The sequence below is a fragment of the Canis aureus genome, unplaced genomic scaffold (assembly GCF_053574225.1).
Source record: "Canis aureus isolate CA01 unplaced genomic scaffold, VMU_Caureus_v.1.0 ptg000183l_RagTag, whole genome shotgun sequence".
NCBI classification, from domain to species: domain Eukaryota; kingdom Metazoa; phylum Chordata; class Mammalia; order Carnivora; family Canidae; genus Canis; species Canis aureus.
In genome coordinates, this window is record NW_027554468.1 from 6,684 (window position 1) to 33,192 (window position 26,509).

The 26,509-nt window shown below is 37.4% G+C and overlaps 1 long non-coding RNA gene and 1 pseudogene across 2 annotated transcripts; both read left to right on the forward strand.

The window, feature by feature from the left end:
* Positions 1-895: 895 nt before the first annotated feature.
* On the forward strand, positions 896-26,509 carry LOC144309710 (uncharacterized). 2 transcript variants are annotated; one of them, XR_013375622.1, is made up of 3 exons: positions 896-913; positions 24,437-24,625; positions 25,897-26,509. It is a non-coding gene; the product is annotated as an uncharacterized LOC144309710 (long non-coding RNA). The 2 variants fall into 2 exon arrangements; XR_013375621.1 differs by lacking the exon at positions 896-913 and adding an exon at positions 16,908-16,925.
* Positions 12,753-13,869, forward strand: LOC144309711 (serine/threonine-protein phosphatase PP1-gamma catalytic subunit pseudogene; annotated as a pseudogene).

A 26,509-nucleotide genomic window follows, 5' to 3' on the forward strand; every position in this document is an offset into this window, starting at 1 on the left:
TTATGAATGATAGGATTTAGCACCATTTTGAAATAAAGAATTTCTTTGTCTGGATTAAGAACACTGACAGAAATGCTGCAGAAATCAGCTGTCAAATATAGCTAAGAGCAACATAAATGGGAAGAAAGCATAAGCCAAGCCTTCAGACAGCTTATGCTATGTCAGGGTCCCTACCACGTCTGTCAGGCATCATGAAGCCTAAGCACACTATGTTTGAGTCCATGTGGAGTGGATATGGTGAAATGTCAACTGTTCAAAACAGATGTTATCCACTTTTTATATTTTTAACACCAGGTGTATTAGAACACATTTTCAGACCTGTAAAGGAAATGAGATGTGAAAATCAGTTCTAGTGAATGCATTGCATCTTTTCTTGCAAAGGAATATTTAAAGCGACATATCAGTGAATGAGCTAGGCAGCAAAGTACTAAGGTACTGACTTGGGGGATCCTTGAGACAAATAAAGATTCATAATCTGATTTTGTACTGCAGCTGCATTATAGTTGTTAGAGACATAAAACAAATGGAATGTGACATCTTCATAGTAAGGAGGATTGACACTCGCACCACTAGACCTCAATTAGAAAACATAACATTTTCCTTCATTTTTGAGAAAGTCGGTAATAGTTTTTGATAGCTTCTCAGTGGTAAAGAAAATATGGTACATGAAAGAGGTATGTTTTGCAAGCTTAATAATTCTTTGTTTCTTCTTTATATGACCGGAAAATCAGAATGTGAAATACGAACCTGTTTTATGTCATATATAAAACTTGGAAGAATATCCAAGACAGAAAATAAGCATTGTTCATCAGTTCTTGATAGACTGAAGAACAGAAAGCTGAACTGAAATAACCACAAAAAATTCACTGCATATTTTTCTAAGTCATTTTATTTAACAGCGTACCATTGTAAGGTGAGAGTTTTTTTGTGTGTTAGGCTTGAGGAAAATTTCTTGTTTTTTTTCCAATTAAGCTTGCTGAAAAGGATAGAGATCCTCATGACCTCTATAGTGAAGTTATTTAGTAAATTTCATGAGCCCTAAGTATGGTTGCAGACAATTAAAGTACTGTGTAAAAAGTCTGAGAGATTTGTAAATAGAAGTGAAAAGCCATTCCTTTCAAGCTGCATGATCAAACACATTTTTGGGAGAAAAACAGTGGTTGAACAGGTGTTCAGTATTACAAACTTGTGATGCAACAGCTGGGTCTGGCAAAAATCCATGTATTAAATTCTTTGTTCTTAAGAAGCAAAACTCTGCTGCAGAGCGTCAACTCAAATTTGTGATACAGAAACTCATATAAAGAATATATAATTGGTACATTGCTTCTAATTATTTTCTTGTCTTTCACCAACATTTATGAGAACCATTTTCTTTCTTAAAACATTGTTGCATTTTTATGTTATTTCTTTTTTTGTATATTTTTATTGCAGTTTGATTTGCTAACAAATAGTATAATACCCAGTGCTCATCCCGCCAAATGCCCTCCTCAGTGCCCATCACCCAGTCACCCCAACCCCCTGCCCACCTCCCCTTCCACTACCCCTTGTTCGTTTCCCAGAGTTAGGAGTCTCTCATGTTTTGTCACCCTCACAGATATTTCCCACTCATTTCCTCTCCTTTCTCCTATAATCCCTTTCACTATTTTTTATATCCCCCGAATGAGTGAAACCATATAATGTTTGTCCTTCTCTGATTGACTTACTTCACTCGGCATAATACCCTCCAATTCCATCCACATCGAAGTAAATGGTGGGTATTTGTCATTTCTAATGGCTGAGTAATATTCCATTGTATACATAGACCACAGCTTCTTTATCCATTCATCTTTCGATGGACACCAAGGCTCCTTCCACAGTTTGGCAAGATAGTATTTGATTTTCTTAATTCTGTTTCTTTTCGTTAATTTTTAAAAAGTTTTTAATAAGAAAAAGTGGAAGTTCAGATATGTTCATTTGCCTTTTTATCAGGCTAATTTGTATTAAAGTGTTATATTATAGCCATCATTTTTGAATTAGATAGGAAACAGGTATTCTCATTTTTAGAATAACTATTCTGCATGTATTGTAACCCACTTGTAGAATTAGGAAGAATACTCCAAATAAGTAATATATCCATGAGATCATTTGGCTTTGTCACTTCCCTAAACTTGATTTTGCTAGCTGTTTAGAAAATAATGTCTGGTTCTGAATTTTGATCTTAGAGGAAAATAATCGCTAGTAATTTCAAACCCAGTGGCCTAAGGAGCTCCTCCAAACAGAGTAGCTTATCAGAGACATTTGTGAATGATTCCCCAAAAGGGAAGAGAAAAAGTTACTTTCTGTGAGGTTGGAATACACGTTTAGGCAATTTTAGCCAGGAATGTCAAGCACTGAGTGTGGATGAGGCCAGCTTCCTGACTGCAGGTGTGACGGAACACAGCTGATCAAACAGCACAGGAATCTGACATCACACTGTTTACCTTCAGCTGTCCAATGACCCATGCCCAATCAGGAAGCCAAAGAGAAGCTAGAGAAGGCATGTGTAGTGGTGTAGTTTCATACTAAGACTACTGCCATAAACATGGTTTATGAGCTTTGATTTGGTCATGTTTGGACTGTCAAATGTATAGCTGTCCAATGGTGCGCCTAACAGGCTACACAGTTTCGTCTTGTTTTAAATCTGAAAGCTCCTTAAAATGGGATCCATGTTTGTGTTCTGCCTATTTGGGGTCTGCTCTCATTTTAAAGTCACCAAACAGTTTGAAGTATACTCATCTGGCTCCCAGTTCCCCAAATCCTAAAAGATTAAAGTGAATTGTCTTACAAATATTTTTTTTTCCGTATGCCACATTTTCAAGTGGTGGATTCATGAAGGACCAAAACAATAGTGAGGGTGTTAAACGGCTTATCTTCAGACTGCAGCTGGAAGGACCACCCCATCTAAGGTCAAATCTGTGGCTTTCACCTACATTCCTCCCCTGCTCTGGGGCTGCTCTCCCCTACCATGTACTTCTCAGACGCTACCTCCAAAAAGGGCTGCCGTGTAGGTTGCTAGTGTAGGAGGGGATGGAATTGACAGAGGTGTAATATACAGAATGGAAAGTTACAACCAAAGGTATAGCCTATTTTTAAAAAATTTAAATTTTAGTTAACATGTAGTGTAGTATTGGTTTCTAGAGTAGAATTCAGTGGTGCATCACTTACATACAACACCCAGTGCTCATCACAACATGTGCCCTCTTTAATACCCATCACCCATCTAGCACATCCCCACTCTCCTCCAACAGACATCTCACTGATGTTCCTAGTCACAAAGTTACACCACTCTGTTTCTCTAGACACACATATTTACACAAGAAGTAGCCATACACAGTAGTTAGTAGTGTTTTCCTGCCTCCTTTCATGAATGTGGAAGCCCCTGTGTACCCTTGTTTTTAAGAAGTGAAATGGATTTGGGTCCCATGCTTGGAATACTTTTATTATCCTACTTCTAGACCTAAACTCAGCCTGCTCAAACTTTAGCTTCATTGGATTATTTTCTTCTAGGTTTTTTTTTAAATTTATTTTTTATTGGTGTTCAATTTGCCAACATATAGAATAACACCCAGTGCGTCTAGGTTTTTATAGTTCAGGTCTTACATTAGGACCTTAATCCATTCCAAATTATTATTTTTTAATATAGAAAAGGTAAGGGTCCAACTTAATTCTTTTTGCATGTGGAATCCAGTTTTCACAACACTATTTGTTGAAGAACTGTCCTTTCCCCATTGAATGGTCTTGGCAGCCTTGTCAAAAATCATTCCACCACATAGCCAAGGGTTTATATCTGAGTTTCTTATCCTATTCCCTTGGTCTACATGTTTGTTCATATGTCAGTACCACACTCTTTTAATTACCATAGCTTTGTTGTAAGTTTTGAAATCAGGAAGTCTAAGGAGTCCAACTTTTTCTTTTTCAAGATCATTTTGGCAGTTCAGGGTCTCTGGAGATTCCATATAGATTTTAGGATGAATTAATTTATTTTGGCAAGAAAAAGTATTGGGATGTTGATACATTCATTACATTGAATCTGTAGATCACTACGGGTAGCACTGCCATCTTAACAATATTAAATCTTTCAATCTATGAACACAAGATATCTTTCCATTTATTTGTATCTAATTTCTTTACCAATCTTTTATAGTTTCCAGTGTACAAAGCTAAAAATTCATTCCTAAGTATTTTATTCTTTTAGATGCTATTCTAATTGGCACTGTTTTCTAAATTTCCATTTCACATTGTTCATTGTTAATGTATAGTGCAAACACAACTATTTTTTGCATATTGATTTTGTAACCTACAATGTTGCTGAATTCAGTTACTAGTTCTACCAGTTTATTACAGAATTTAGGGCTTTCTACATATAGGATCATGTCATTTGTGAATAGAGATTATTTTTTTCTTCCTTTCCAATTTAGATCTTAAAATTTCTTTTTCTTGGGGTGCCTGTGTGGTACAGTGGTTAAACGACTTGGTTTTGGCTCAGGTCATGATCTCAGGAGCATGAGATCAAACCCCTTGTGAGGCTCTATGTTCAGCATGGAGTCTACTAGAGATTCTCTCCCTTTCTCTGCTCCTTCCCCACTCACACACTCTCTCTTACTCTCTTTCTCTCAAATAAATAAATCTTTTAAAAAAATAAAATTTCTTTTTCTTTTGGACTTCCTAAGTACTATGTCAAATAGAAGTGATAAAAACAGGCATACTTGTGTTGCTCTTGACCTTGGAGGGAAATTTTTCAGTCTTTTCATCATTGATCATGATAGGAGCTGTGAGTTTTTCCTATCTGGCTTTCTTTATGTTGAAATAATTTCCTTCTATTCCTAGTTTGTTGACTTAAAAAAAAAAATCATGTAAGGGTATTTGATTTCGTTTAAATGCTTCCTGTGCAGAAATTGACATGTTCTTATGGATTTTTACTTTCATTCTCTTAATGTGGTATATTACACTTACTGATTTTCTTATGTTGAACCATCCATACACTTTAGGAGTAAATCCTATTTTGTCATGGTGTATAATCCTGTTGAATTTGGCTTGTCAGCACTTTGTCAAGAATTTAGCATCAATATTCACAAACAGTACTGGTCTATGGTTTTCTTTTTGTATAGTGTCTGTCTAGCTGTGGTATCAGAATCATAAACTGAGGTTGAGAATATTAGCTCTTTAATTCTTTGGAAGACTTTCAGGAAGATTATTGTTAATTCTTCTTTAAATGTTTGGTGAAATTCACCAGTAACACCATCTAGTCCTGGGCTTTAACTTGTCATGAGCTTTTTGATTGCTGTTTCAATTCCCTAATTATAGATATATTGATTTTCTATTTCTTCATAATCCAGTCTTATTAGATTATGTGTTTCTAGAAATTTGTTCATGTCATCTAAGTTATTCAACTTGTTTGCATACAACCATGCATAATATTCCTTTTTGATCTTTTTTATTTCTTTAGAATTGGTTGTTATGTCCCTTCTTTTATTTCTGATCTAAATTACTGGAGTCTTATCTCTTTTTTTTCTTGGTCAATCTAGCTAACAATTGGTCAATTTTACCGATCTTTTTCAATAGCCAACTTTTGGTTTCATTTATATTCTCTATTGTTTTGCTATTTTTTTTCCCTCTAGAAAATAGATGGAAATAGGAAATAGAAAATAGTTTCTCCTTTAACCCATTGGTTATTTAAAAGTGTGTTATTTAATTTCCACATATTTGTGAATTTTCCAGTTTTCCTTCAGGTGTTTATTTCTGTTTTCATTCAATTATTGTGTTTGGAAAAGACACTTTGTATGATTCCAGTCTTTGAAAAAAATTTAGACTGGTTTTGTGGCCTAAAATCCTTAGTCTGGACATTTAGTCCTGTTTGTGGCCTAAAATATTTAGTCTTGGACAATGTTCAGTCTTTTCATCATTGATCATGATATGAGCTGTGAGTTTTTCAATGTTCCAAGACTAAATGTTTGGAAATAATCTCTCTGTCCCTTTCTCTCTTTTTTTCTACTGTGACTCTCATAATGCCTATGTTGATCTCTCTCTCTCTCTCTCTCTCTCTCTCTGGCTCTCTCTCTCCCCTTTGCTGCTTAGAATCAGTAACTTCAAATGACCTGTCTTCAAGTTCACTGATTCTTTATTTTGCCTGGTTGAGTCTCTTTTTTATCTCTAGTGAAATTTTCAATTTAGCTATTGTACTTTTCAATTCCAGAATTTCTATTTGGTTCCTTTTTTTTTTTTTTCATTATATCTCTTTGTTCATATTCTCATTTTGTTCCTATGTCATTTTCCTTATTTCCTTTAATTCTTTGTATTTTCCTTTAGCTTTGGGATACTTAAGACAATTGTTTTAAAGCCTTCCTGATACATTTGTTCCTTCGGAGATGGTTTCTGAGGATATATTTTGTTCCTTTGAATGAGCTGTGTTGCCTTGTTTCTTGGTATGTGTTGTGATCTTTTAAGCGGGCATATGAAAATACAGCCACCTTTCCTAGTTTTTCCACATTGGAAAAGTGGAAAGTTAGTTAACAAGATCCTGTCATTTCTATTGGAATCAGCCCAGGGTGAAGCTATAAGGTCTTTAGAGGTCTTTTCTGGGCATGTGTTCTATCTGGGCCTGTGTGTATCCTTTTTAAAAACTTCCCTGTGATTATGGCTGTGTTTAAATATCTTAATTTATCGGGATCCCTGGGTGGCGCAGCGGTTTGGCGCCTGCCTTTGGCCCAGGTCGCGATCCTGGAGACCCGGGATCGAATCCCACGTCAGGCTCCCGGTGCATGGAGCCTGCTTCTCCCTCTGCCTGTGTCTCTGCCTCTCTCTCTCTCTCTCTCTCTGTGACTATCATAAATAAATAAAAATTTAAAAAAAAATAAATAAATATCTTAATTTATCAAAGAGTCTCACTCCAGCTTCTCTTTGGGGGCATAGATGTTTTATTATATTCCTCTGTTTGTAATCTCTTGCCCCCAGGTATCTGTGAATCTAAAGTCCCCCACACCACAATGCCTGCCACTGCCTTCCATAGTTTTTGCCACCTCAGGTCCAAACTCTGCCACAATTTCCTGTCTGAGCTCTGAGTGAGGTGAGATAGAAACCAGTCTCTCTGAGGTAGCCCATAGGCAGGCCAGAGTGTTGCAGATAATTTCCAAGGTAAGGAACTGGGAGTTGATCTGCTTCCTCCTGTGTCATTGCCTGGAAGAGGGTGGGACAAGAGAAAGAAAAAAATGCCAGGAAATTTCCTGAAGTTTTTATTGTGACTTTTTCTTACTTCTTTGCGATAGATCTCTGAACTGGTTTCCAGAGCTCCTATACAGTTTATATTAGTTAGTCTGTGGTAGTTTATCCTACTTGGAATTCATTAAGATACATGAATATATAGGTTAAAGTTTTTCATCAGATTCGAGAAGTGATTGCCATTATTTCTTCAAATATTCTTTTGGGGATCCCTGGGTGGCGCAGCGGTTTGGCACCTGCCTTTGGCCCAGGGCGCGATCCTGGAGACCCGGGATCGAATCCCACGTCGGGCTCCCGGTGCATGGAGCCTGCTTCTCCCTCTGCCTGTGTCTCTGCGCCTCTCTCTCTCTCTGTGACTATCATAAATAAATAAAAATTTAAAAAAAAATTCTTTTGGCCCCTTGTGTCTCTCCTCTTCTTCCAAAACTCCCATATATGTAGAATGGTATGCTTGATGCTGTTTTATAGATCTCTGATGATGTGTTCATTTTTCTTCATTTTCTTTTGTTTCTGAAGACTGGATAGTCTGATTGGCCTATCAGATTCATTGGGTCTCAATAAATCAAGTTCATTGAGTCTCTCTTTTACATGCTGAAATCTGCTATTGGTCCCATGAAGTGAATTCCAATTCAATTACTGTACTTTTCAACTGAAGAATTTCTAATGATTCCTTTTTTTTAAAGAGTATATTTATTTATTCATGAGAGACAGACAGAGAGAGAGAGAGAGAGAGGCAGAGGGAGAAACAGGCTCCATGCAGGGAGCCCGATGTGGGACTTGATCCCAGGTCTCCAGGATCACACCCTGGGCTGAAGGCGGCGCTAAACAGGTGAGCCACCTGGGCTGCCCTCTAATGATTCTTTTTTATATGTAATTTCAATCCCTTTATTAATATTCTCTACTTCCTGAGATACGGTCTCAAATTTAGTTGTTTAGGCATGGTTTCCTTTAGTTCCTGGAACTTATTTTTAATAGCTGATTTAAAGCCTTTATTAAATCCAAGATGGTACGGGCTTCCTTAGGGTCCAGTTTTATTGACTGATTTCTTTCTTTGGTTATATTTTGTGGTAAACATTCCCCTTTCTTTGTATGTCTCATAATTTTTTTTGGAAAGAACTTAGTATTTTAAATAATACAATGTAGAAACTCTGGAAATCAGATTTCCTCCTTCTCAGGGGTTGTATTTTTGCTATGTGTTGCTGTTTTTGCTTTTGTTTCTTTGTTAGTTACTTTCTTGTACTAATTCTATAATGTCTATTCTTTGTCAGTATGGCCACTGAGATTTCTGCTCAGTTACTGAGCAAATGAGTTACTGGTCAGCAAATAAGTTAACAGAAATTTCCTTAAATTCTTTTCACCAGTAGGTTTCTCATCCTTAATGAGGTGTTCTGTGTATACTTTATGGCACACATTGAACACTCCAACAGTTTGCAACTTTCCCCTTTATTTCTGCTTGTGTAGAGCCTCAAAGTCAGCCAGAGATGAGCATTTAGGGCCATCTCAGGTATTTTCTGACCATACACATGCCCTTCACTTATATGTGGCATTTCAGATCCCCACAAAAATGTTGGAGTTTTTCAAAGCCCTCTATGGACATCCCATTTTTAAAATTTTCCTTTTTAATTATGTTTGGGCCAGCCTCTCATTTGTCCGAACTGATGAACTGATATTACCATATCAAACAGGTTTTATGTTAAATAATTGCCACTGATAGTTTTTATGACACGCCTTGAGAATAGGGCTTTCCTTAATGAATAAGCCCTGAGGTAAAGACAAAGCTTTGGAGCTTTTCTTAGAACTTGCCATTAAAGACAACCTACAGAATGAGAGAAGATATTTGCAAACGACATATCAGATAAAGGGCTAGTTTCCAAGATCTATAAAGAACTTATTAAACTCAACACCAAAGAAACAAACAATCCAATCATGAAATGGGCAAAAGACATGAACAGAAATCTCACAGAGGAAGACATAGACATGACCAACATGCGTATGAGAAAATGCTCTGCATCACTTGCCATCAGGGAAATACAAATCAAAACCACAATGAGATACCACCTCACACCAGCGAGAATGGGGCAAATTAACAAGGCAGGAAACAACAAATGTTGGAGAGGATGCGGAGAAAAGGGAACCCTCTTACACTGTTGGTGGGAATGTGAACTGGTGCAGCCACTCTGGAAAACTGTGTGGAGGTTCCTCAAACAGTTAAAAATATACCTGCCCTACGACCCAGCAATTGCACTGTTGGGGATTTACCCCAAAGATACAAATGCAATGAAACGCCGGGACACCTGCACCCCGATGTTTCTAGCAGCAATGGCCACGATAGCCAAACTGTGGAAGGAGCCTCGGTGTCCAACGAAAGATGAATGGATAAAGAAGATGTGGTCTATGTATACAATGGAATATTCTTCAGCTATTAGAAATGACAAATACCCACCATTTGCTTCAACGTGGATGGAACTGGAGGGTATTATGCTGAGTGAAGTAAGTCAATCAGAGAAGGACAAACATTATATGTTCTCATTCATTTGGGGAATATAAATAATAGTGAAAGGGAATATAAGGGAAGGGAAAAGAAATGTGCGGGAAATATCAGAAAGGGAGACAGAACGTAAAGACTGCTAACTCTGGGAAACGAACTAGGGGTGGTAGAAGGGGAGAAGGGTGGGGGGTGGGAGTGAATGGGTGACGGGCACTGGGGGTTATTCTGTATGTTAGTAAATTGAACACCAATAAAAAATAAATTAAAAAAAAAGTCAAATCACAAGTGTTCTGTTGGGATAGAGCTTTAGGCGGAGCTCCAAACACATTCTTCTCCTCCTATGGTTGCTAGGCTACAGGTATTCTCAGATAACATAGTTTCTAGCTACTATCAAGCTGGGGAGAGGGAGGTGGGAATAGGGAAAGTTTTTAAATGCCACAAAACTTATTGTTCTTACTGAGATCAAGCCATTTTTCTTGCATAAACATGCTGAATTATGAACTTTTCATTATATTCTAGAGTTCTAAAGAAATTACTTTTGCCAATTTTTGCTACTGTTCTCATTCTTATAGAAGATTCCAGAAGCACCCTCCCTCATCTATTCTTTTACTATTATTATTATTAATTATTATTATTATTATTATTATTTTATTTATGATAGTCACAGAGAGAGAGAGAGAGGCAGAGACACAGGCAGAGGGAGAAGCAGGCTCCATGCACCAGGAGCCTGACGTGGGATTCGATCCCGGGTCTCCAGGATCGCACCCTGGGCCAAAGGCAGGCGCTAAACCGCTGCGCCACCAAGGGATCCCTCCCTCATCTATTCTTAAACTAAATGTGGGCATTTCAGATCATCATCCATGTACTGACTTTGTAATAGCAACACAGTCTGAATTGTGCACATCAGTCATTCTCTATTCTAGATGCACATTGCCTTCAGAGCTTTAAAAAATATATTCTCATGCAAGAGCCCTATCCCCATTCTATGTATTGAGACTATGGCCTAGGCATTCATATTTCTAAAAAAAAAAAATGACTCCAGGGGGCACCTGGGTGACTCAGTTAAGTGTCTGACTCTAGATTTCAGCTCAAGTCATGATTCTCAGAGTTCTGGGATCAGGCTCCATGCTCAGCAGGGAGTCTGCTTGAGATTCTCTCTCTCTCTCTGCCCCCCACTTCTTCCACCACATGTGTATGCTCTCTTTCTCTCTTTTTCTAAAATAAATAAATCTTCAAAAAAAATCACTCCAGATGATTATAATATGAAACCAAATTATTTTTTTTATTTTTATTTTTTAGATTTTATTTATTAATTCATGAGAGACACAGAGAGAGAGAAAGAGAGAGGCAGAGACACAGGCAGAGGGAGAAGCAGTCTCCATACAAAGAGCCCGACATGGGACTCCATCCCGGGTCTCCAAGATCATGCCCTGGGCTGAAGCAAAACCGCTGAGCCACCCGGGCTGCCCTGCCTGAAACCAAATTATTTATTTTGAATTCCACAACATAAAATAGTATCTTAACATTTATGAGGCTCCTAATTTGCCAAATGAATGAATACATGAATGAAAGTGATTTTAATAAAATAAACAAATTTATTATCTAATTATACTCAAGGACATATTTTTTTGACAACTCATTCCCATTTGGCTCTTAAAACAGGACTGACATGTAGTAAAAATGTTGCTACTTGAGTTATATATATTGAATATATTCATAAGGGTGAATGACATGTGGAATAAAATAAATTTCATGTGCTTATTCCTTAAGTTGGTATTTTGTTGTGCCAACTATTGGTAACATATACATTCTCAAAATATTAGAAAAATAACACTAGTAACAGTTATTATCATATGCCAGGCACCTTGTTATATGCTTTATATGTATCCTTTTAACAACCTTCAGGAGGTAAATACTAGCTCCATTTCATAGATGATGAAACTGAAGTGAAGTTATGTAACTTGCTCAAGGCTTTATAACTAATAGTGATGAAACTTAGATGTGCCCCCCATGTGTTCTCATTATACGACTTACACTCTTAAACCAGTAGTTTTCAAACTTTGGTATATATTGGAGTCATCTAGAGATATGTATGGTTGCTGACTCCCACCACCATACACTTAGATTTAATTGGTATGAGGTCCAGCTTGAGCTTAGAGAAAGTTAAAAATTCCCCCTTGGAATTCTAATGTGAAACACAGTTTGAGAACTACTGCCTCAAAAAAATATTTTTTCTACCTCTCCTAAGGAATTTTTTTAACATAAGAATGCTTAGATAAATTACTTACCTCAAAATATCCAGATGGTTCCCTTGGTTTTTCTAAGTTTTACATAGAAATACATTTTTACAAAGTGAAATTTACATCTAAAAGCTTCTCTCTTTTATATGAAAATTGCTCAGTCCATTTTATGCAATAAAAGGAAGCTGGAAATCCCATAAATGCAGGATGTGGGAGTACTGGCTGTATAATAATTCACTTAGAAATGATACAGGGATTTTGGCTGACAAAGCTTAATGTGAACAAATAGGGCAATGTAACTGCTGAAATAGTAGGTGTGATTGGCCACACTAGCAGAAATACTATATCTATTTCATAGAAGATAGGAATTCCTATGCACTCTCCTCTAGTCAGACCACATCTGACCATGTTGTGTTAAACGCTGGGTGTGTTTTAAGAGAAACTTTGATAAAAAAGAGAGAGGAGACCCATGAAAGTCATTTCATGTGAAAATTAAAGGTACACATCACAGAAGATAAGGTAGACAAGATATCTGGCTTCAAATATTAGAAGACCATTCATGAAAATGTAGATTAGTTGCCATTAGTATGTTATTTTTCAGGTTGGTTATGAGTTAAATAGACTCTTATCTATCAAACTGAGATATTAACCACATATTTACAGAAAAAATGTGATGTAATAGACCAAACAAGTAAACCTTTTGAAAACGGTCTCTCCATAAATGAGAGACTCTTGGTTTTTTTAAATAGTATTTCATGTAGTTAAACTTTTTTTTTTTTCCTGTCAAGATTATGGTTTCAAGTGTCATTCTTAGTGTGGTCCTTGCAACTCACTGTTCAGAGGCATCTGACTGGATTTTAACCTGAAGTTGCTTGACAACTGTGTGTTATTGAGTACAAGTGGGAAGAAGTTGTAAATATATCTAATATTGCTTCTCATGGTTCCGGTGAGGAGAGAAGGAGGAAGCAGAGAGCGGGGCAGTTAGGGGGGATAAACTCAACGTCAACAGCATCATCCAATGGCTGCAGGAAGTGAGAGGGTCCAAGCCTGGTAAGAATGTCCAGCTACAGGAGAATGAAATCCGAGGACTGTGCGTAAAGTCCTGAGAGATCCTTCTCGGTCAGCCTATCCTACTAGGCCTTGAAGCGCCACTCACAATAGTGGTGATATCCACGGGCAAGACTATGATTTGCTTCAACTTTCCCACCAGAAAGCAACGGTGCCTTGGGGACAGGGGAAGCAGTCATCGGAGACTACCTGCCCCTCACTGGCTTACAAAATCAAATATCTTGAGAATTCTTTCTTCTCAGAGGAAAACATGAGTGTGCCAGCATCAATAGAATTTATGGATTTTATGATGAATACTGCTTTAACTGTTTACCGATACCAGCCATCGTGGATGAGAAGATACTCTGCTGTCACAGAGGTTTATCACCAGATCTTTGATCTATGGAGCAGATTCGGCAAATTACGTGACCAACTGATGTACCAGATCAGGGTCTTCTTTGTAATCTTTTCTGGTCTGACCCCCTTAAAGATGTCTTAGGCTGAGATGAAAATGACAGAGGAGTGTCCTTCACATTTGGTGTAGAAGTGGTTGCAAAATTTCTCCATAAGCATGATTTGGATCTTCTATGTAGAGCCCATCAGGTGGTTGAAGATGGATATGAATTTCTTGCAAAGACGCAGTTGGTCACTCTGTTTCCTGAACCCAATTATTTTGGAGACTTTGACAATGCAGGTGCCATGATGAGTGTGGTCGAGACTCTAATGAGTTCTTTTCATATTTTAAAGCCTGCAGAGAAAAAGAAGCCAAATGCCACGTGACCTATAACACCTCCAAGGGGTATGATCACAAAGCAAGCAAAGAAATAGATGTCATAAAAAAAAAAAAAAAAAGAAATAGATGTCATTCTGACACTGCCTAGTTGGGACTTGTAACATAGAGCATATAACTTTCATTTTTAAAACTGTAATGTATATTGGTCAGCTTGCTCAAATAGTGTTTAGGGGGCCCCCTCTTCCATTTTTTGAGTTAATGAATGGTATTTGCTGGTTATAACAGCAAATGAAAGACTCTCCACTCCCAAGAAAAAAAAGTTTTTTTTTTTGTTTTTTTTTTGTTTTTTTTTTTAAGATTTTATTTATTTATTCATGAGAATACACAGAGAGGAGAGAGAGAGAGGCAGAGACACAGGCAGAGGGAGAAGCAGGCTCCATGCACCGAGAGCCCGACGTGGGATTCGATCCCGGGTCTCCAGGATCGTGCCCTGGGCCAAAGGCAGGCGCCAAACCGCTGCGCCACCCAGGGATCCCAAGTTTTGTTTTTTTAATTCTGTATTCCTTTTGCAAACAACTTTAATGATGGTGTTAAAGTTGTACAACCCAGAACATTTTATCCTAAGGGGTAAGTGTACAATTGATCTTTTTAAAATTCAGTTCAATCCATGAATAATGTAAATGCTCATTTTCTTTAGGATATAGAGAGCCCTAGGGTGCTCAATCTGTACATGTTTTTGTCATGAAGTGCATACTGTTTATACAAACCACTGTGAATATATATATATATATTTAGTTTTGTTTCAAAGGGATTGCTTTTTTTCTCTCATTGTCTTATCATGTACAAAATATTTTTTATAGTTATCAATATTAGGATTAACTCAGCCTTGCCAGCATCACTGGTATGATGTATATTTAATTAAAGTACACTTTCCCTTACCATATATTCAAAATGACAATTAAAGCCATTATTTAAAAAAATATATATCTAATATTAAAAATTAAATGCATATATATGCACACATATATTTATATAATAGCTATTTTATGATAATTTGACTTACATTTGTTCAGCTTTTTGTACTAATTATATGCTTTTTTCAAAGTCATCATTTAAGAATGTCATTTAATTAACTCTCTAAGCCTCTGAATAGGATACACAATGGTTTCTCACAATTTAGACCTCCTTATTAATATAATAATGTATCTAAAACAGAATCAACACAGGACATAGGAAGATATCACAGAAAACTGTGATATTTAAGAAAATTATCATAAATTAGGCTTGGGAAGTAGAGAAAATCAAAACCATTAAATTTGTTCTTTTTTTTTTTTTGTGATTTAATTTGATAGAGCTACCCTCAAAGTACAATGCATTTTCAGCCATGCAAATCTACACTCTGAGGAGTGAATCAATTATTTTACCTGAAATTAATTTACTTTTACTTCAGTTTAGAATGAAAAGAAAAGGTAATAACTGATATCCTCACCTTGATTTTTGAAGAACTGCATTTGAAAGTTGAAGGTAGTTCTAAATCAGTAAATTTTTTTTAGCTGTTGGACTTGTTAACTCCTAGAAACAGAACAAGGATCTTACTGTGTGACAGAGCGACACAAACAGCCTGTTCTCCTTGTGTATATATGTTGTATTTAAAATTTTTAAAGCATTTGATGTAATGAATATACTTTTAGGACAAGATTTGCCTGTTCAGTTTTGGTTTCTCTGACATGCTGTTCTAATGTGAAAGTAGCATTTTTGGAATTTTTTATATGCAATGTGCTATTTTTAAATCTTTTTCAAATACTGTATTATGCATTGTATGGTTTCTGTATGGCATAAAACAGTATTTTTATAGCCCTTCTGGTTAAAAATTTTTGTTCTTAAGTCATGTTATGCTTGCCTTGTATGTGCTTTAAAGTTGCATTATGTATATCTCACCTCATCAGAAAACTGCCAGTTCTTTTCGCTGGAGGCAAGAGAAGGAATTTCATACCCATTAGTATAATTGCTCTATGCCCAAACATCCAATTTTCTGTTTTATTCATTAATCTGTAAATAACACCTTAATATTTTCCTATTAGTTGAATTTTAACCAAAAGTATTTTGTTACTTTACATTTTTCGTCCTATTTTGTGTATTTGACTTAACTTCGGTTAATTTGAACTTGACACTTTTTCCTGCTTGATTACACATTCAAGCTTTAATAGCATTATAAAGGTGTTTCATATTCTCTCTTTCAATTACTGTTTTGTTTGTCTTATGGACTGTCATTGGCAAAGTAGCTTCATCTCTTTGGAATTTTTAATCCTCTAAATTGTGAAGACTCTTCTCACTGTTTATAACTAGGTCTAATCTGGTAGATATAATTGTTGGCATTTTCTGGTCTAAGCACACAGCGTATAGCAGAAATGAGAAATCAGGAAACATAAAGTGGATTTTTAGTTTTGTCACTAACTATTCATGAACCTTGACCCTTCCCATCTTATAAAAGGGGGGGAGGTGTATCATGCCTCCCAAAGGCAGAGCTGTGAGGATCAAAGGAGATAGCTTTGTGGAAATCCTTTGTAAACTGCAAAAAGCTAGACTGTTTTCATTGTTATTACTATTATTATTCTAATTGGGGGTTTTTGCATGACAGATGAAAATGTGAATTGTGCACAACCAATATCACACCAGTGGCGAGTTGGCAAGGCCTAGTTTTTAAGATATGTGAGAAGGTGGAAAATGTGTTAAATTTGCCCAGTTGTTTAGCATTAGTGAAAGACAGTTTTGGCAGAATAATTACTTTTTCCATTCTCAAATATACTGTCTCCCTTTCCATAGAAACTATGTGAGTCAAGATGTCGTATGTTTAGAATCTTTAAACCTAAAAGGGAAAAAGAGAGAGAGAGAGAGAGAGAGAGAAATCTCACCTTCCAAGCAAATAAACAAACTTTGGCAGGACCTGTAGGCTTGAGTCTAACATTTCACTGTCCCACAGATTGTAAACATTATAAGACCTTGGTGAGCCATGCCCATGATCTCATTGAGATTTTGGCTCCCTCTATCTCATACCATGCACCTTAGGAAGTTCTTGGAGCAGAAGCAGATGTGATCACTTTTGTTATTTCTTCCAGTATGGCCCCAGCGCTGTGACTCACTGTCTCTACTGATAAAGCAGCAAGACAACCAGGAAGACTGTGAGGTTGAATTGGTCTTACCCACTTAGATTACTTTTACATAGTTATACTATCAATACATAATTAATGGTCTTTGCTTTTTAGTATTTGTGACTGTGGCTAAGTATCCTAAAGTCATAGTTCCCTCATTATTTTTATTTTTTTCACAATTCGTCAAACATTTATTGGAAGTCTCCTGTGTGAGGGGCACCTGAGTGGCTCAGGCCTTTGGCTCAGGTCATGCCCTGGGGTCCTGGGATCAAGTTCCACATCAGATTCCCCCAGGGAGCCTGCTTCTCCCTCTGCCTCTCTCTCTCTCTCTCTCTGTCTTTCATGAATAAATAAATAATTTTCTTAAAAGAAAGTCTACTCTGTGACAGACACTAGACCACATTCCAAATGAGAAACAAAGAACAAGACCAGACAGCTCTGTTCTTAAAGAGCTCACAAATAACGGGGAAAGGACCCATTAGAAAATCATTACAAGGGATCCCTGGGTGGCGCAGCAGTTTGGCGCCTGCCTTTGGCCCAGGGCACGATCCTGGAGACCCGGAATCGAATCCCACGTCGGGCTCCCGGTGCATGGAGCCTGCTTCTCCCTCTGCCTGTGTCTCTGCCTCTCTCTCTCTCTCTCTCTCTGTGACTATCATAAATAAATAAAAATTAAAAAAAAAAAAAGAAAATCATTACAATAGAATGAAAACTGTTGCTACAAATGCCATTGGTTTTAAATGGCCAAAGTGGATTTTAGGCCTGGTTGATTCCAGGCTCTCTGTCATTCTCAATATGACCTGTGATGATTATTATAAACAGGAAAACTTCCAGAGGATTCCTGGGTGACATTATCTCAGAACTCACTGATCATAACTGGGCCATATCTAGCCCAGCCCTAAACAAATAATGGTCAAGGGAATGAGACTTCCATGATAGGCTTAGGCCAGTCAAGAATTACCTCTGAGGCATAGAAGCACTTTCTCCAAGTGCTTCTGTGTGAGAGACACTCAAACAAAATCAAGTTGTGGCAACTATGGGAGAATGAAGGAATGGATTTGAGAGGAAAGCAGCTTCAGAAATGTGGAGGGTAGGAGTACCATACTAAGAAGGGGAGGGGGTGGATTTTATGGGGGAAATATTATTTAAGCTGCTATTAAAAGGAGTCACTTTTCAGGGCTGAGTAGGATTTTCTGGGAGCTTAGAAGGGCATCCAGGTAAAGAAAGTGACATAGGCACAAATGTAAAAGAACATGGCACTTTAGGGAACACCAGTAAGCCTAGAGGCTGCAAAATAGTTTATACAAAAGTATACACTTAGAAGTAAGACCAGAAGGTAATAAAATAAAAAAATAATAATAAAAAAAAAAAAAAAAAAAAAAAAAAGACCAGAAGGTAAGGTTGAGCCAGACTGGGAAAACACTTGAATCATGCTAATGACTTAAACCTCATCCTGAAGGAAATGAAGCCTTAGAGCATTTTAAGAAACCTTCCATCCTTTTGTCAATGTCTTTCTAGTCTTTTTGGAGATCTGTCAGTCTCAAGTCGATTCCTCAGAAGGGCCTGTGTTCACATTCCCTGGAGTCTTCCACATTTATAACAGTTTTATACTTGAAGGTCATTTTGGCTGGATATTAAAACATTGATTCACATTTTCTCTTGAGATAGTCTGCATATGTTATTCTCTTTCCCTCAGCATAAAAACATCACTACTGAAAAGGCTAAAGATAATATCTTATTCTTTCCCTTAGAAGTGACCTGGTCTTTTTGCTTAGATGACCAAATAATTTTTTTTTCTTTTTTATTAAAGTCCAGCAGTTGTACTAGAATATTTCTCTATGTTAGCACATTTTGGGCCAATTTTCCCAGGTGTATATGGTGACTTTCCAATATACTCTCAGATTCTATTTATTTCAGGTTTCTTAAATCATAGTTTTAAAAATTTTCTCTATTATTATGTTTTGTTTCCTTCTTCAGGACTTACTATGTGTGTGTTATTTTCTCTGCCTAGTCTCCTGAAGTTTTTGTTAGCTTTCCCCCCATCATTTTAGACTCTTCACATATTCTGTTTATTTAAAGATATTACCTATTATGTATATTCATTTTTGCATTCCTTCTAGTTTTTTTTGTTTTTGTTTTTGCATTCCTTCTAGTTTACTCTTCATTTTCAAAATGACTTTTTCTTTCATTTCTAATCCTTTGCAGATAGGTTACACCTGCCTTTAAGATTGGTTTTTTACTAATCACCTAATTCATGAGCTTTGATAATTCTAATTGGTATTTTTTCATTGCTTCTGTGATTTTCTTTCAGCTCATTCTTTTTCTTATATTAACTCCATATGGAATTGACTGTAATCTTTTTGTTTTGCTCAGTTTTAAGTGAAATGAGTTTTCATGGTGTTTTAGGAGGGAAGTGTGGACCAGAGTTGTTTTTCTAATTTCATGCTTCTCAAGATCTCACTCCTCTTATTTTCCAAGTGATGGAGAGGAGACTCAGGCTCCTTTGCTTCCCCTCACCCCTTTTTACCTGGACTGTATCATTCCTTCATCCCATTATCCCTGTCTTCCTGTTTGGATGCAACTCCCAGTAGTTCTTCCTTAGTACAGGACTTTAACCACTACTTTCAATTGTTGGTATTATGGATTCACAGAACTCAGACCACAGAATGCTACAGCACTGTCAGACCTGGAGACATGTTGGTCTTATCTATTAATCAGAGCCCAGAAAGTCCATTGGGGCTGCTCCTGAGCTTTCCAGAGCTTTCCAGTGAGACCTGGTGGCAGCCTGGACTCCCTGGTTCTAGGGCCTTCACAAGTCCTTCTGCCTTCTCTCTGTAGATTTCTGGTTTCTTACAGCATGTAGTTTTGGTAGTTTGTCCCAATCTGTGTATTCTTGGGGATCTTTGAAGATACCTTGTCATCTAGAGTTTCTGTATTTTTGTTTTGCTGCCACTAATTTCTCTGTTTCTTTAGGAAGATTAAAAAACTATGCCACCATCATCTTCCTGATAATCCTCTAGTCTTTCTAGAGAAAAAGAATTGTTCTATAACTTCATAATTGACAAGTAAATTAGCTTATTGATACACATAATGTCACTTGAAGTTTTGGGGCTACACTTTTGAAGTTCCCTGAAATTCTGAGAGCCATTGTTTTTGCTTTTGAGTTTACATGTACATCTGGACCAAGTATGTGGTTAGGATTATGAATTTATTTCATCCAGACCACGTGTGTGGTAGGGGTTTACATAACAGCAGTATTGTTGAGTGGCTTTGGAGTCAAGCAGACATGGATTCAGACACACTGTGCCATTTATCATCTCACTTTCCACATACTAATTCACTTCTCTAAGGTTTTCCTTAGAAGTAGTACTACAACAACTACTACTACTACTACTACTAAGTGCTTCAAAGGGGAAATTTGGATTAAATTATGTAGTGTATTTGACTGAAGGTTAGTAAATTAACACTTTAATCTTTCAATGTGGTTGCATCCTAGTGCATAGAAGTGAGAAGGTGGCAATGTAGAATACAATTCAAAGTATAGTCATTTCTTTTGTCTTATATAAAAGGCTTTCTTATAGAATTTTAGGGAAAATGGCAAATATTTTCAAAATAATTTTATTAATACATCAGAATGTGAACATATGTCCTAGCAGAAATTGTATTTAAGTGTGGTACTGGGAACAAGGCCAGTAATACTGCTCACACACTTCCCACAGCAATCAGGAGAGGCAACATGATGTGGAAAAGATACTTTCCACTTACACCTGGGGAGGACCTGACTGGGGTCCTTCCTTCACCAATAACTAGAAGTTCAGTTTGGTTTATGTCCTCAGTGAAAGCTTCCTTATGTAGCTATGAGTTTGCAAATTAATTCAATGGGGTTTCTAGAAACTGGCAGAGAAACCTTCACAGAAATTGGGCCTAGAGCAATAAACAAGACAGAAGGAGCCCCTGTCCTCCTGGAACTTATGTTCTAGGTCAAAGGCAAATAAGCCACTACTGCAGAAAATAGTAAGTGCTCTAATATAGAAGAACCAGGTATTATACTAAGAGCAGCTTAACCCAGACTCAAAGTTCAGGAAAGCTCCCTGAAGAGAATGATACCTTAGTCAGCAGCTGAGACCACATGGAAAGTTCCAAGCTAGTCAGAAAATAGACAAAAAAGCCATACACGGGATCCCTGGGTGGCACAGCGGTTTGGCGCCTGCCTTTGGCCCAGGGCACGATCCTGGAGACCCGGGATCGAATCCCACGTCGGGCTCCCGGTGCATGGAGCCTGCTTCTCCCTGTGCCTGTGTCTCTGCCCCCCTCTCTCTCTGTGACTATCATAAATAAATAAAAAAAAATTTAAAAAAAAAGCCATACACAAAGACAGAGACATGCACATAGCATGTTTGAGGACAATAACTTGAAGGTCCTGCACAAGCAGTATTTTCAATACTGACTGAAGTTTAGAATCACAGGAGAGATTTCTAAAATTAAAAAAAAATTATAGGCCCCACCCCAGACTTAATGAACCCCATTCTCAGAAAATGAGTGTCAGGATTCTGATTATTAATTATTGGCATTAGGTACTGGCTTAGGGCTTGCATGGGGCGGGGCGTGTTGAAAAGGGAAATCAAGGCAGAGAAGGTGAGACAGGGAAGCCAGGGGCACACATGCCACAAGGATTTTATCCTTACAGAAGAATTTGGGGGATATGGGGATGGGATGTTCAGGTTTATGATTATAAATTTCACCAAGATAACTAGAACATGGCCCCTTGAGGGATACAGTCTAGTTTATGAAATCTAAACATCTTTGAAATCTAAAATGGAAATAATTTCTCCCTCTGCCTCTCTCTCTCTCTGTGTGTGTGTGAGTGTCATAAATAAATAAAAATTTTTTTTAAAAAAAGGGATCCCTAGGTGGCACAGTGGTTTGGCGCCTGCCTTTGGCCCAGGGCGCGATCCTGGAGACCCAGGATCAAATCCCACGTCGGGCTCCCGGTGCATGGAGCCTGCTTCTCCCTCTGCCTATGTCTCTGCCTCTCTCTCTCTCTCTCTGTGACTATCATAAATAAATAAAAAATTTAAAAAAGAAAAAGAAAAAAATAAAAATAAATAAAATGGAAATAATATCTACTTTCCATGGTTATTACAAAGTTTAACAGATAATTTATGCAAAGTTTCCAATATGTAATTGGCCCTCCAAAAGTATTCATTTCTGTTACCTGAGAAAGCCATGGAGCCAAATAATTGGTCATCACACAGGCACTGCCATGCATCAGGGGAGGTGAAGATTTCCATGCAACTATCTGTTTTCAGGCTCCTCTGACAAATTCTTTTCCTGTCCATTCTCTAGGCTCTGGTACAGAGAGCCCTCATCCCTCACCCCCCACCTCTCACACACATTATCTCAGTTACAGACTTCATGCTGACGCCTTCCCAATCTACAACTCCAGCCTGGTTTTCTTCCCTGAGCTCCAAACACCAGTATATCCAGCTGACTTCTGATGTCTCCACATAAATGTCTCATAGGCACTTCATTCAAATCAGGCCACTAATATCAAGTACCATCCTTTCTCACCTCTAGAAAACAAAACAATACCCTGCCTTCCCAACATTAACGCAATTAGGTAAAGCTAGGAGCAGGGAAATCATTATTGAGTCCCTGGTCCTTATCTTCACCAGTCAACACTCACAAACCCACACTCCTTCCTCCAGAGCTAGATCATCACCTGCATCCAAACTGCCACTACCTCTTACCTGAACCTAGTGAAGTGAAATAGCCTGAGTTTCCAGCACCAGGCTTTGCCCTAACCTCAACTCTGTAATCCAGAGAGGTCTACTGTGAAACAAAATTGATAAAATCCTCTTCCCCACTCCCCACCCTCCCACCAACACACACTCAAACCTTTTGAGTGGCTTTCTTGCACCTTTAAAATGAACTCCATGTTCTCTACCAAAGCTCACAATAAAGACCCTTCAAGATCTTAGTAAGTTTATGCTCTATTTTGCACTTTAAAAAAAAGGCACCTCCTCTCACTCTGTTTCATGATGATTCCTCCACCCTGAATCCCTTTCACACTGGTTAACTCCTCATCTTTTAGACTTAGTTAATAAACATCCTTTTGGTGGCAGTCCTTGAATCTTTCCCCTTAGTGCTATTCATTATAATTATTCCTTTTTTTTTTATTTGCTTATTTTAGAGAGAATTGGGGGAAGGGGCAGAGGGAGAGAAACTTCAAGAAGACTACCCACTGAACACAAAGCCCCACACAGGGCTCTCTCTTTCAGGACCCTGAGATCATGATGTGAGCCAAAACCAAGAGTTGGTTGTGTTGTTGTTGTTGTTTTTAAGATTTTATTTATTTATATATGAGAGACCAGAGAGAGGGAGAGAGAGGCAGAGACACAGGCAGAGGGAGAAGCAGGCTCCATGCAGAGAGCCCGACATGGGACTCGATCCCGGGTCAGTCTCCAGGATCACACCCTAGGCTGAAGGCAGCACTAAACCGCTGAGCCACCCGGGCTGCCCAAGAGTTTGTTGTTTAACAGACTGAGCCACCTAGGTGTCTCCATTATACTTCTTAATGTCCCTACTCCCCACTGGATTGCAAGTAATACAATGGCAAAAAGGTATACACTGTTAATCTATATTCTTCACAAATTCAGTTTGGGAATTTTTGCTTACTTGCTAAAATGTTTGTAACCCTCAAATCAATATTTAGAACACTTCTGTGGTCATTCTTGGACATACACAGAGAGGTGAAAAATTTGAGTCACCTAAAATGCATATTCTCAGCTGGGGTTGAACAAGATGACACTCTGCCTTCTTGTCTTAGCTCTCATACTATTTATTAATAAGCATCCATTTTGTAGTCTACTCAATGGCACATTTTTCATATCTTTGTTGGTTTTGTTGGTGATTTCACTTTTTGTCATGGCTGCCATTGTAGTACCCCCTCAGTGCTCTCTGGTCTTCCTAAGCATCAGAAGGCTGTGATGTGCCTTAGGGAAAAAATTTGTGTGTTAGATAAGCTTCCCTCTGGCATGACTTACAGTGTAGTGTCTACAAATTCAACATTAATGAATTAACAATTTATGAAACAAGAAATCTTTAAGCAGAAACACACATAAAACAAGGTTATATACTGATCAGTTGACAAAATTGTGACCAGAAGTGTGTAGGAAGCTAATGCTGCATTTCCCCTAGAAACAATGGTTCAATATTTACGAATTCAATTTTTGTGATGTCTTTATAAAATACAGCTACTGCAAATAATAAGACTCCACTGTATTTTACTAACTTCTATATCCCCAGTAGTTAGCATGGTAACTCACATAGTAGTTGTTCAATTAATATTTGTTGAAACTGAATTGTGTGTGTAATTATACATATACTTACATACATAGAAATATGTATAATAAGGAAATAAACTGAATTTGTTTTTTATGCCAAAAGTGTACCTCACAGCCTTATCATTACTTTCTACTTTTTAAAAAACTATTAATCATAAGATTATTTTTGGTAACATCTTTTGTTTTTAATTGTTCTCTAGGATGCTGGAGAAATGGTTCGTTGCTTTGTTGGTGGTTTGGAACTTATTGTCAATTTACTGAAATCAGATAATAAAGAAGTTTTGGCAAGTGTATGTGCTGCTATTACCAACATTGCAAAAGATCAAGAAAATTTAGCTGCTATTACAGATCTTGGAGTTGTCCCTTTATTGTCCAAACTAGCAAATACAGTAAGTAACAACATCCTTTTATATTCAATGTGTATTGTCATAAAATATCATGGAATAATAAAAAAAAATAAGCTTAAAGTCCAGAGACCTGGATTCAAGCTTAATATCCATCACCTATGAAGTATGAGATTTTGAGTCACCTCATTTAATTTCTCTGAGACTAATCAATGCAAAAGTGTATTCAAACTGTGTAATTTTATGTGCAAGATCCTTATAAAATAGAGGCTGTTTTTTATTTATTACTGGGAAGTAAAGTGGTAGCAAACATAAATGTTATTGTAGAAGTATTAGCTATCATCTTCTATCCCCACCATCATTATCATTATCTTTAAGATAATTGTTCATGCCAACTTAAGAAGATAAATGCTCCTCCCCAGGCTTAAAAGCTTGGATCGATGGCATTCTTGGGCTGGAAGACTCTGGCAACCACTGTATTATTTATTCAGGGCTGTGCCAGATAGAATAAGCAGCCTTGGGAGATAATGACTTCACCATGACCAGAAGTATTTGAGCATAGCTTGGGCTACCTCTTGGCAGGAAAATCTCAGAGCAAAAATTCCATCACTGGAAGGATGCTTGGTTTAGAAGACTTTTTAGGGCCAGCCTAACACTGAGTTCCAAATTCACTTAAGGACATCAAGTTGTTGCCTCAATAAGGAGAAAAATATAATAAACAGAAAACTATATCCTGTTTAGTTATATTATACCTGTAGGAGTAAGTATACATAGAAGAAGAATATAGTCTGGATAAAGGATAGAGAAAGAAATGTGGCAGACTGAAACATGTCATTGTTTGCTGCATTGTCTTCTCCCTCTTGGGGACCAAGGTGTATTACTGATGTAGAAGTATTCCTAGGGTAAAGGTATAAAGTTAATCACCTATCCCAGTAAAGTGAAATGCCCCCCGTAAGAATGCCCAATATTCTTTTAACTATTTTTTTAACTAAAGCACTTGCTCAAAAGGAAATAAATCCTTGAGCAAATAATAAATGCCAGACACTTGATCACTTTTGAGTGTATTGACTACATTCAGTAGTCAGCAAAAAGAAATTTAAAAAAATTTAAAGCCATAAAAAGAAAACTCAGGATTGAACCTTGGCCCATGGGGGACCAGGAGAATACTAATTTCCTTCAAGACACCATCTGACCAGCCTGCTAGCCTTTTTCCCTTGACTCATTGGCATTTTATTGGGTAATAAACATCTAGCACAGAAACATGACCTCACAGGTCCATTGCAATACATATACCACAATTCATTTCCTTTGTGCAGAATAATGATAAACTGAGGCGTCATCTAGCAGAAGCTATTTCACGTTGCTGTATGTGGGGCAGAAATAGAGTGGCCTTTGGCGAGTACAAAGCAGTGGCTCCATTAGTGCGTTATCTGAAATCAAATGATGCCAACGTACATCGAGCAACAGCTCAAGCCTTGTACCAGCTCTCAGAAGATGCAGATAACTGCATCACCATTCACGAGAATGGTGCGGTAAAGGTATGATTGACTGTAAAGGTATGGTTGACTTTATGGTTTAGTCCAAATTAGGTAGATGGAGGCTGAAAAGAAACTTACATAACAATAAAGTTTCACTGATGAGGGGTATTTGGACACACAAAACTGCCTACTTGTTGGGTCGTGGCTGCAGTTGAGCTATGTGTTAGCATGGTTTATGCTGCAGAAAAGTTGGAGATCGAATTTTTCTTAAAGAATTAAAACATACTTAGTTAAATAATTGCTCTGTAGTTTGAATTGATTTTAAAAATGTACAGTGCATAAATAATCACTGGCATTCATAATTCTACTTAATATATTATTTACTTAGCACTTAAATAACAAAATAGAGGCATGAACTCAACAGCAAAGGAGCTGACTGAAACAACAACTA